The sequence below is a fragment of the Peromyscus californicus genome, unplaced genomic scaffold (assembly GCF_007827085.1).
Source record: "Peromyscus californicus insignis strain IS unplaced genomic scaffold, ASM782708v3 Scaffold_6__1_contigs__length_162567912, whole genome shotgun sequence".
Taxonomy (NCBI): Eukaryota; Metazoa; Chordata; class Mammalia; order Rodentia; family Cricetidae; genus Peromyscus; species Peromyscus californicus.
Window position 1 is genome coordinate 37,572,769 of NW_026294584.1, and position 13,115 is coordinate 37,585,883.

Genomic DNA, 13,115 nt, shown 5'->3' on the forward strand with positions numbered 1-13,115 from the left:
AACAGAATACAAGATATGGAAGAGAGAATCTCAGGCACTGAAGATAGGATAGAAGAAATAGATTCATCCATCTAAGAAAATGTTAAATCAAAGGCGTGGAGCGTGATGTCTGGTTTGGGGCAGGAATTGAAACCTCCACGCCTGCTCTCCAGCTCCAGAACTCTCCAGCTCTAAACTGAGGGAGGGCACCATGGTGCGCCCTACCAGAAAAGAAAAAAAAAAAAAACCACAGTCAATTACTCACAGTTTGAGGACTCTGGTGGTGACTCTGATGGTGATTTTATTTCTGCAACCATGCCTAGAAACAAAAAGCCCAAAACCGTGCCAAAGGAGTTAAAGCAGGACAGACTAAAACTTAACTTGAAGGATCTCCAAAAAGAAGACATCCTGCCAGTGAAAGCCCCTAAAAAAAGATGGCTTTTAGATAACAGGTTTTCCAGTTGCCCTGGTTTATCTATGAAGGAACTTCCAACAGTCACCAACCAAGTGTAGATGTCTCAAGAGAAAAGCACTGATGAACACGGCGATAGGAAAAGAGAGATAACGGAGAAGTCTCCTCCTGCCTCCACCTGCAGTGGAACCATTGATAATTCCGATTTGGACAAGATCATGGAGGAGGGGGACCCCGGGCGGGAGAGTTGAAGGAGAGAACAAAACAACATCTGAAGCCGAGGCTCAGCCGAGGAGGGCGCTCTCAGAAGGCAGCGACTGCAGCAGCGCCAATGACACTGAACTGGACAGTGCAACTGGTGAGGATTCAGGAAATGATTCTAACTGTGATGGGAGTCAAGGAAGTGATGAAGACTTTGCAGTGAGAAAAAGTAAAGTTAAAGAAACGAAGAAGAAGGGAGGGCAGAGAAAACCCTCAATGGAAAAAGAAAAGAAATCGAAACACAAATATGAGGTGTCAGATGAGGCTCCGGCTGCCATCAAATCAGGATCTCCATCCTTACCCGAGGTAGTTGTCTTCCTTCTGAGGCCACTAGGAATCCAGCAAAAATGTGCAGCCCTTCAGCTGAAGACAAGAGACCAGTGGGTCCCACCAGCCGCCTCCAGATGCGGAAGCTCCAGCAGCAACCCACTGGCAGGAGCACCCACCAAGTCCCCAAGTCATTGCCCCCTCCTGGGCCTCTCCCGACTAGCACCAGTTAAACATTTGCACCCAAATGCCCCAAGTAGCCAAGTACAGTAGCAGGAAAGGACCAGTGGAACCCTCGGTCCTCCAGGCTGGTTGTTGTGTTCAACTTACACGTGGAGGAACCCTTCAGAGTCACATGAAGGATCTCTGCCTGTTTTGTGATTCTGGTCTCATCAAAGCTTTTCTGTCCTTCAGCAGAGGGTTCTTGGGGGGCTCTCCTCGTGCCACTCCTGAAGAATGTGTTGTGTCTTCTTATGGTTCATAAGTCACTGTCACTTGGGGCTCTGGCACTTCTGTAGTCACATGATATGTCTCCCAACTCGGTCTGAACTCTTCAGAGTGTCTGGCAAGGGGCCACCTGGGTCACTTCAGGAGGTGTTTCTGAAATCTTTCCCACTACTGTGTTTCTTTAGGTTATTAGCTTGCTATTTATCCAGGTCATCCTGCTTTGTACATATTAAAATGATTTTGTACATATTAAAATGATTTTGTACATATTAAAATGATTACTGCAGCATGTGTTCCCTACATGAGAATAGTTACTGTACAGCAGATAGAATTTAATAATACTTTATGAACTTTTCATTGTCAAAACTTTAATGAAAGTGAAAATGTTTAAAAATGTGTTCTTTGATACCACGTATCCACCTGTCTGTCTACATTTTGGTAAATGAGTCTTCTGTGGTCAACATAAGCAAGGGGAAGGAGTGTCTTCACCACTTTAGATTAAGCCAGAGCTTGGAAGACTGGCTGTCAACTTGTCACCCCTGTATTAGCCAATGCAGCTTTCCAGGAATCTTAGATTCATTGTTGATAAAAGTAATTATTTTATGGTGAGAATATCAACTTGTTCCTGATCACATTTTAATAAAAAAATTAATGTCTACCATAAAAAAGAAAATGTTAAATAAAAAAATTCCTAATGTAAAACATCCAGGAAATCTGGGATACTATGAAAAGACTAAAACTGAGAAAAATAGGAATAGAAAAAGGAGAAGAATCCCAGCTCAAAGGCCCAAAAAATACATTCAACAAAATCATAGAAGAAATTTTCCCAACCTGAAGAAGGACATACCTATAAAGGTACAAGAAACTTACAAAACACCAGATAGACTGGACCAGAAAAAAAAAAAAGCCCCCTCTCTACATAACAATCTAAATACTAAACATAACAAACAAAGAAAGACTATTAAAATCTGCAAAGGAAAAAGGCCAAGTAGCATATAAAGGCAGACCTATCAAAATTACACCTGACTTCTCAATGGAGACTCTAAAAGAGAGACGGTCCTGGACAGACCTCTTGCAGACTCTAAGATACGATGGATGCCAGCCCAGACTACTATACCCAGCGAAACCTTCAATCACCAGAGATGTGGAAAACAAGGTATTTCATGACAAAGTCAAATTTAATCAATACCTATCCACAAACTCAGCTCTACAGAAGATACTAGAGGGAAAACTCCAACTCAAAGAAGTTAGCTGCATCCACAAAAACACAGGCAATAGATGATCCCACACAAGAGGGAAACACACACACACACACACACACACACACACACACACAACAACAACAACAACAACAACAACAAAGATAACAGGAATTAGCAATCACCAGTCATTAATATCTCTCAATATCAATTAATTCAACTAGCCAATAAAAAGACACAGGCTAACAGAATGGAAATGAAAACAGGATCCATCCTTCTACTGCATACAAGAAACATACCTCAACATCAAAGACAGACATTACCTCAGAGTAAAGGGTTGGGAAAAGATTTTCCAATCAAACATACCTAAGAAGCAAGAGCTGCTGTAGCTATTTTAATATCTAACAAAATAGACTTCAAGCCAAAATTAAAAGAGATAAAGGACATTTCATATTCATCAAAGGAAAAATCCACCAAGATGATGTCTCAATTCTGAACATCTAGGCTCCTAATACAAGGGCACCCACATTTGTAAAGGAAATATTACTAAAGCTTAAATCACACATCAAACCCCATACACTAACAGTGGGAGACTTCAACACCCCACTCTCACCAATGGTCAGGTCTGCCAGACAGAAACTTAACAGAGAAATAAGGGAACTAACAGATGTTATGACTCAAATGGAACTAACAGACAGCTATAGAACATTTCACCCAAACACAAAAGAATATACCTTCTTCTCAGCATCTCATGGAACCTTCTCTAAAATTGACCACATACTCAATCACAAAGCAAATCTTAACAGATACAAAAAAAAAAAAAAAAAGTGAAACAATCCCCTGTGTCTTATCAGATCACCAAGGATTAAAGTTGGAGTTCAACAACAATACAAACTACAGAAAGTCTACAAACTCATGAAAACCAAACAACTCTAGTTCAAGGAAGAAATAAAGAAATTAAAGACTTCCTAGAATTTAATGAAAATGAATGCACAATATACCCAAACTTATGGGATATAATGAAAGCAGTGCTAAGAGGAAATTTCACAGCACTAAGTGTCTTCATAAAGAATTTGGAGACGTTTTACTAGTGACTTAACAGAACACTGAAAAGTTCTAGAACAAAAAGGTGCAAACACACCCAAGAGTAGCAGACAGCAGAAAATAATCAAACTGCAGGTTAAAATGAATAAAATAGAAGCAATATAACAATACAAAGAATTGGTTCTTTGAGAAAAATCAACACGATAGACAAACCCTAATCCAAACTAACTAAAAGACACAGAGAGAATATCCAAATTAACAAAATCAGAAACTAAAAAGGGAGACATAACAACAGACACTAAAGAAATCCAGACAATCATTGTTAGGTCATACTTCAAAAACCTGTACTCAACAAGACTGGAAAATCTAAAAGGAATGAACAAATTTCTTGATAGATACCACATAACAAAGTTAAACCAAGATCAGATAAACAATTAAAACAGACCTATAATCCCTAAGGAAACAGAAGCAGTCATTAAAAGTCTCCCAACCAAAAATGGCCCAGGGCCAGATGGTTTCAGCTTAGAATTCTACTGGACTTTCAAAGACTAGCTAATACCTCAAGTTATTCCTCAAATTAGTCCAAAATACTCGTCAAATTATTTCACAAAATAGAAACAGAAGGAACATTGCCAAATTCATTTTATGAGGCCACAGTTACCCTGATACCCAAACCACACAAAGATGCAAAAAAAGAAAGAGAATTACAGAACAATCTCCCTCATGAACATTGATGCAAAAATACTCAATAAAATACTGGCAAATCACTCCAAGAACATATCAAAAAGATCATCCACTGTAGCTAGAGTTTTCCTGCCTGGCCCACAGTCAGGACAAATCTCTGACACCCGCCAGTCCCAAAGCCACTCAGCCCCAACCAAGTAAACACAGAGACTTATATTGGTTACAAACTGTATGGCCGTGGCAGGCTTCTTGCTAACTGTTCTTACAGCTTAAATTAATCCATTTCTATTAATCTATACCTTGCCACGTGGCTTGTGGCTTACCGGTACTTTACATCTTCCTTGTCCTGATGGCGGCTGGCAGTGTCTCCCTCCCTCAGCCTTCCACTTCCCAGCTCTATTCTCCTCCTTGTCCCGCCTATACTTCCTGCCTGGCCACGGGCCAATCAGTGATTTATTTATTGACCTATCAGCAACACATCTGACATACAGACCATCCCACAGCAATCCACCATGATTGAGTTGGCTTCATCCCAGAGATACAGGGATGGTTCGACATATGAAAATTTGTCGATGTAGTTCACCATATAAACAAACTGAAAGAAAAAGAAAACCACATGATCATCTCATTAGATGCTGAAAAAACCTTTGACATGATAAAGGTCTTGGAGAGATCAGGGTTCCAAAGAACATACTTAAATATAATAAAGACAATATACAGCAAGCCAACAGCCAACATCTAATTAAATAGGGAGACAATCAATTCCACTAACATCAGGAACAAGACAAGGCTTTCCACTCTCTCCATATCTATTCAATATAGTACTCAAAGTTGTAGCTAGAGCAATAAGACAACAAAAGGAGATCAAAGAGATACAAATTGAAAAAGAGCAAAGTATCACTTTTTGCAAATGACTTGATAGTATACAAAAACAACCCCAAAAACTCTATCAAGAAACTCGTATAGCTGATAAACACCTTTACTGAAGTTGCTGGATACAACATTAACTCAAAAAAAAAATCAGTAGCCCTCTTATATACAAATCATAAAAGGGCTGAGAAAGAAATGAGAGAAACAACACCCTTCACAATAACCACAACAATATAAAATATCTTGGGGTAACTTTAACCAAGCAAGTGAAAGACCGTAAGACAAAAACTTCAAGTCATTGAAGAAAGAAATTGAGGAAGATATCAGAAGATAGAAAGGTCTCCCATACACATGGATCGGTATGACTAACAGTAAAAATGGCAGTCCTACCAAAAGTAATCTATAGATTCAATGCAATCCCTATCAAAATTCCAACACAATTCTTTATAGATATTGAAAAAATAATACTCAACTTCATATGAAAAAACAAAAATCCAGGATAGCTAAAATAATCCTGTACAATAAAAGAACTGCCAGAGGTATCACCATCCCTGATTTCAAGATCTACTACAGAACAGCATATAATAAAAACAGCATAATATTGGCATAAAAACAGATACATTGATCAACAAAATCAAATCAAAGATCCAAGCATAAGTCCATACTCCTGTGGATACTTGATTTTCTACAGAAAAAAAACTATACAATGGAGGGAAAAAGTATCTTCAAAAAATGTTGCTGGCATAATTGGATGCAGGCATGTAGAAGAAAGCAAATAGATCCATATCTATCACCCTGCAAAGAACTCAAGTCCAAGTGGATCAAAGACCTCAACATAAATCCAGTTACACTGAACCTAGTAGAAGAGAAATCAGGTGATAACCTTGAATATATTGGCACAGGAGACAACTTTCACCAATAGCATAGACACTAAGATTGAAAACTAATAAATGGGACCTCATGAAACTGAAATGCTTCTGTAAAGCCAAACACACCATCAATAGGACAAAACAGCAGCCTACAGAATAGGAAAATGTCTTTACCAACCCAAAATATATAAAGAACTCAAGAAACTGTACATCAAAAAAAAACCCTCAAATAATCCAAATTAAAAATGGAGTACTGACCTAAGCAGAATTCTCAACAGAAGAATGTCAAATGGCAGATAAACAGCTAAAGAAATGCTCATCATTCTTAGCCATAAGGGAAATGCAAATCAGAAAGACCCTGAGATTCCATATTACACTTGTCAGAATAAGATCAAAAACACAAGTGACAGCTCATGCTGGAGACAATGTGGAGCAAGGGGACCACTTCTCCATTGCTAGTGGGAGTGCAAACTTATACAGCCATTTTGGAAAGCAATATGACAGCTTCACATGAAATTGAGAATTGATCTACCTCAAGACCCAGGTATACCACTCCTGGGCATATTACTCAAAGAATTCTCAATCATACCATAAGGACAGTTGCTCAACTATGTTCATAGCAGCTTGGTTTGTAATAGCCAGAACCTGGAAATAAACTAGATGTCCCTCAACCGAGGAATGGATAAAGAAAATGTGGTACATTTATACAATGGAGTACTGCTCAGCTGTTAAAACAATGACATCAAGCCGGGCGGTGGCGGCGCACGCCTTTAATCCCAGCACTCGGGAGGCAGAGCCAGGCGGATCTCTGTGAGTTCGAGGCCAGCCTGGTCTCCAAAGCGAGTTCCAGGAAAGGCGCAAAGCTACACAGAGAAACCCTGTCTCGAAAAAACCAAAAAAAAAAAAAATGACATCAAGAAATTTGAAGGTAAATGGATGGAACTAGAAAAAAATCATCCTGAGTGAGGTAATCCAGACCCAGAAAGATGAACATGGTATATACTCACTCACAGGTGGATATTAACTGTAAAGTAAACAACAACCATGGAACAATCCACAGACCCAGAGAGGCTAGGTAACAAGGAGGGCCCAAGGAGAGAATGTATGAATTGCCCAAGGAAGGGGAAATAGAGGAGATCACCTGGTTGGATTAGGGGAGGGTGGGCATGGGAACTTGAGGGACCAGATTACAGGGTAGGTGAAGGGGGAGAATACTGAGAAAAGTGATTGGAAAGTGGGGCTTTCTTTTTGGAGTCGGGTAGAAGCCTGATACAAGGGAAACTCCTACAAGTCTATAATGATGGCCCCAGCTAAGACTGTGGGCAGCAGTGAATGCATAGCCTGAACTGGCCATCCCCTGTGATTGGTGACTATCCCAGTTTGTCAGCAGAGAGCCTTCATCCAATGACTGATGGAGGCAGATTCAGAGACCCATTCAGCCAAACACTGAGCTGAGCTCAGGGAGTCATGCTGAGGAGAGGGAGGAGGGATTGTAGGAGCCTGGAGGATCAGGGACATCAGAGGAAAATCCACAGAAATGGCTAGCCTCACTCATGCAAACTCACAAAGTCTGAATCAACAACCAGAGAGCCTGTATGGGACTGCCCTCTTCATATATGTGACAGTTGTGTAGCTTGGTCTATTTGTGAAACTCCTGGCAATGGGAGCAGGGCTGTCCCTGGCGGTTTGGCTGGCCCTTGGCAACCTATTCCTCATGCTGCATTGCCTTGTCCAGCATGAATACAGGGGGAGGTGCTTGGTCTTTTGGCAGCTTGATCTGCCATGCTTTGCCTGTGCCCGTGGGAGACCTGCCCTTTTCTGAGCAAATAAGGAGGAGAGGTGAATTGGGGGTACAGAGGGCAGGTGGAGGAGGGAGAGGGAAGAGAGGAGGGAGGTGAGGCTGGAGTCGTGATGTAAACAAAGTAATTAATTAATAATAAAAAGAGTAAAGACTCTGCTATTTCCTTGCTGTCTGGCTTTAAGTGACTAACCATTCTCTATACAATAGCAGTAGGCATAGAAAGTGCTTAGGTGAAGACTAGTTCAATAAACATTACAGCAGTTAAAAACCCTAACTGTCCCTCACTTATAGAGTGGCTACAAGATTAAACACATATTTATGACAAAATTGTATTTTCTAAACATGTAGCAAGAGAGTACAACACATGCTTATAACGAAAAACAGGATAGAGCCAGTGGTTCTCAACCTGTGGGCTGCAGCCTCTTGGGTTACATATCAGATATTTTCATTATGATTTGTAACAGTAGCAAAATTACAGTAATGGATGAGCAACAAAGTAATTTATGGTTGAGGGGTCACCACAACATGAGGAACTGCATTAAAAGGTTCCAGCATTAAGAAGGTTGAGAAGCACTGGGTTAGACCATTATTATATTCAGAAGCATGGAGGAAATTTTTTTCTCTCTGTAGACCTTCACCTGTGTAGACCTGCACTAGACAAAGTCTACCCAATGGAGTCTCCATGGCCTCCTTGAACATGAGAATGGGTGACACCCCACAGTTACAGGACATTGTGAAATTAATTGTCCCCTGGGATAATTAACCTTGGAGGGTAAGGAAGAAAATAGTCTTTTATTCTCTGTTTTAATCCCTCTGGCCACATCAGAATTTCTTTTGAGCATACACCAAAGTGTAACTGACCATTTTGAAAAAGCCAACAAAATAAAAGGCCCCTCATGGAAAGAAAAGAGCAGTGTACTTTTGTGGAGAGAATCACTTGTAAAAACAGTTAACAGAGTAGTGCTCACACTAACAGCATTCATGGTATCTGAAAATTTCCACCAGTGTGCATGCCCAGGTGCCACCCCTGAACTGGTGAGGAACATGGGTCCAGCACAGCAGCACACCCTTCACTGGATTCTAAAGCTGAAGTTTCTGAACCTTTTCACTCATGTGAAACACAACAAAAAGAAGACTACTAGATTTGGTTAATGTCTTTAGAGTAAAGGGAAAGATGCCAGTATAAAACAGTCAAAATTCAAAGAAAGCACATTTTGAAATTAAAACTAAGTAAATAAATAGGATATATTTTAGTAAGGGGTGTTTTTGAACAAGTTAAACTCATTAAGGCTCCAAAAGAAACCTTTTTAAATAATATAAAAACTTTCCCGATCTTACATAAGACACCAGGGCAACATCAATAGGCTGCATGTTTTGAGAATCTCCTGGACAGCCTTGACCAACAACTCAAAAGGAGGTTTCTCATGTCTGTTATTGGGGGGTTTTGTTCAGTGGTCTTTGGCTCTTACAGGGAGTACCATCAGTCCAGATGAGAAAAATTGATTAAAGCTATATGAATTATAGTTTTTCAAAAGTATGCACTATAGTTTTTTAAAGGCAAATGGTTAATAAGATGATTCCTTGTGGCTTTTTCAGACATTCATATTGTCATATTAGCCATTTCCCTCCTCCTGTATTACCTCCCTCCACCTTTCCTAGGGAGCCTCCTCTTTTCTCTCTTCCCCTATCATTCCACTTGTATCTGTGTATTCCTCTTTAGCCTCCTTCAGTGTTTACCTCCCATGCCCTCCTAAAGAGTCCCCCCTTTCCTGTTTCCCTGATCAGATCAACTGTGCCCTGATATTCTCCACTCCATTGTTTTCCATTCCCACTGTACTGGCAACAGTCCCATCTTACTCTCTTCATTTCTGTAGTTACTACAGGCTACGTATGTATTCACACCTGAAGACTTGGAGCTAGGAGCCTCCAATGAGAGGGAACATACATTTGTCTTTCTGGGTCTGAGTTACCTAACTCAATATGACCTTTTCTAGTTGCTGTTGCCTTTGGTTGCCACCCGGAGGTGGACAGTAAGTCCCTGCTGCTGAAGACACTATACACTGCAGAAATAAGATCCAAAGACCCTTGCACTGGAACTGACCTGGATGCCCTCTCCCCAAGGCCTAGCTTTCATGGTACCAGAAGGTACCACACAAGCTTCCAAAGGAGGGAAGCAACCAACAGCCATACCCAGATATGATGCCTATGAATCACATCAATAACAAACATGGTATGATAACCCCAAGAGTGCAATAATGACACACATAAATTGGTGGTAACCAATAGCCTTCTAATTGGACTTAAGACCTGCTTAACAAGGGGGAGACCATGCCTTTTTCTGGAAACCTAGCCAGCTACTCAGTGCTACTGAAATCGTGGTTATTGGGAGGAGAATTTCCAACCACTAAGTTACTAAACAGCACAATCCCTAACAACAATTCATAAATATTTGTCCTTGTATAACAAGAGCTATTGGGGTCTAGCCCTGAATAATTCTTTCCCAGGTTCTGGGCAAGAATCTACAACCAGCTGGGAATCTAATCTTAGGAATATCAAAAGAATCTATGCACACCATGCTCTTTCAGTCCTTTCATTTTATTGTTCTAAGTCAGTTCTTTCTCCTAAATTTACAGCTTCTTACAGCTCTCATTCTTCACTGCTCTCTTGCCTGACTCCTCAATATTTCTAACTGGTGACTCTTTGCAATCCTGAGAAAAGTTTCAAAACTCTCAAGGTCAAAGCACATTCCTAGAATAGATGATAAGGAGCAGAACCATTGCTGTAGTAATGCAAGGTTCCAAGGCCTTAGGACCAGAGGGAAGGGGCTCAGTGCCCAGTGCCACAAACTCTGAGACACCGATTTTTATCACAGACTTGGCAAGCGAAGAATTGGCAGGCTTTTTTTTAGGGTGTTTTGTGTTAGTACTTTTGGTAGACACCTGCAACTTTGACCTTGTGCATAACTGTAAAGTTTTAAAGTTATGATTGATATACAAAGGCCTTTAGTCTAGTTAGAACTTGCTCTGAGGTAAAAATGAGCTAAGTGTGTGCAGTTTGTGTTGGACTGAGGAGAGAAAGGAAGAAAGCAGTCTTTAAGTGTCTACAGTCTCATGGGACAATGGATCTGACTATGAAGTATATCCTAGCATATTTTCTATATATCAAAATTATATAGCTAAATGAAAAGTCATCTTCCTGATCACCCACAGATATATGTGCCCATAAGACTGAGATGTAATCATGAGATTACATATATATATATATATATATATATATATATATTACATGAAGATGCATGGTAATGGGAAGATATCATAGCTGTTATTGCACAAGCAGTTTACAAGAAACAGCCAATTCATTCAAAAGGCAGTAACTCCAACATACCTTGAGTGATGGCTTAGTCCTCTACCAGAACCCTTGGTTCTGATAGGTTGACCTTTTGAACACTAGTTGTCACCTGCTGTATACTCCCATGACCTTTTGCTACCAGCAGCTCTCAATATCTCCCTTTTTTTTTTTTTTTTTTTTTTTTTTTTTTTTTTGCTACCAGCAGCTCTCAATACTTGTACCAACAGATACGTGTAGTCTTCACCCCTCATCAAGGAAACTTCTCTTTGCAACGGAGACCACTACAGAAAATCACAACCCATCAAAATGCAGAGTTATTGAGCCCAGTCCCAATGGCTACATCTACATCTATATCTACAAAACATCCCTTCACCTAAGGCTTAAGGGAATGTTGCCGAAAATGGGACAGAGATCACAAAGCCAGAGGATCAGGGAGCTTGATGTGAGATTGTGTCTCCTAGTAGGGTCAGAACTACACCCATAAAGTCTCACCAACATGATTGCCCAAATGTAAGCTGAACAAGGATGACACCAATGGACATTCAAAGAGGATGATATCGGATGCAAAAGGAACTCCATTTCCCCAAATTCTGGTGGTTAGACAAAAGCCAGCATTTCTCAAGAATTTGTGAAGCCAGTTCCCCTCTATTAAAAGGAGCCTTTTCCCTTATTGTTGGCAAAAGGGACAAATGGCTCTCTGTGGTGCCTATTAGCATACCAAAGCACACACTGGCCTCCAGGCTCCTCAGTGTCCCAAGTACCTATTACATATTTCAGAGTCCATGCTGGTACCCTGGCTCTTCTCAGCTCTTTTCACCACCTCCCTTCCCTGAATTTCTCCAGCTCATGGGCTTCCCTCCCTACAGCTACCCATTCTTGTAACACCACTATTTTGGCCATAAGCTCTTTGGGTCCTCTCTTTGTCTTCCTTTCTCACTTTCCCTGCTCTCTCTCTCTTTCCTCTGCTCCTGGCCAGGCCCAGTCTGCTAGACATGTTCAGACTACTACTGTCTCTCTCTGCTCTGAACTCTTTCAGATGCCTCTGTTGTTTCCCCCCTAATTCTACAATAAAAACATTTCCCATAACCATACCATGGAGTGGTCATGTAGTCAGTTTATACAGCTGGAGGAAAGTCCAAAGGGCCCCAAGACTACACAACTATAGGCAACTGAGGAAAGCTGGGAGCAGGAGAGGTGGTCTTCCCCAGGAAAGAGCACACCAATTGGTTGTGTGGTGCCAAATGGTCAGCCTTGAAAATATACATACAAGTAACATTATATGCAATACATCTATGATGTGTGTGTGTGTGTGTGTGTGTGTGTGTGTGTGTGTGTGTGCGTGTGTGGTGTGTGTGTGTGTGTGTGTGTGTGGTGTGTGTGTGTGTGTGTGTGTGTGTGTGTGTGTGTATTGCAATAACAATTAGTGAAAAAAGAGGCCATGAATTTGAAGGAGAGTGAGGAGAGGTAGGAGAGGTATATGGGAAGGTTTGGAGGGATGAAAAGGAAGGAAGAAATGTAATTATATTGTAATCTCAAAAATAAAATTTAAAAAAAGAAACAAGGGCTAGTTAACAACGCTAATGAAGTCAGCTACAGAGTAAAAAGAAACTATTTCTTTTGAGGACTCTGCAACTTTAAGATGTCATAGCAATCCCTTTCTTTGAACAACTACTGTTCTCTTACTCACTGAGAAACTTTGTTCTCTAAAATCATAAACCGTCAGGAACTTTGCTGTTTGAAAGAAGATCAGTGAGAATGAAAGACATCATGCCTGCCTAAACAATCTAAGTCCCTTTGACAAAGAAACATGGTCTTGATTTACAACCGAGACACTAATCTTCAGAGAACTTCAGAGAACAGACACATTGACAACACTATTCACATTGTTCCCCAGCAAGCTGTGCCCTTGTCCATGACACAGTTGATGCTGAACC

The 13,115-nt window shown here is 40.6% G+C and overlaps 1 protein-coding gene and 1 pseudogene across 1 annotated transcript in view; one reads left to right on the top strand and one right to left on the bottom strand.

Annotated features, from left to right (window-relative positions):
* The window catches only part of Iqub (IQ motif and ubiquitin domain containing), a 70,184-nt gene that overhangs the window by 40,075 nt on the left and 16,994 nt on the right, over positions 1-13,115 (bottom strand). The window lies entirely within an intron of this gene.
* Positions 191-1,192, top strand: LOC128098423 (RAD51-associated protein 1-like; annotated as a pseudogene).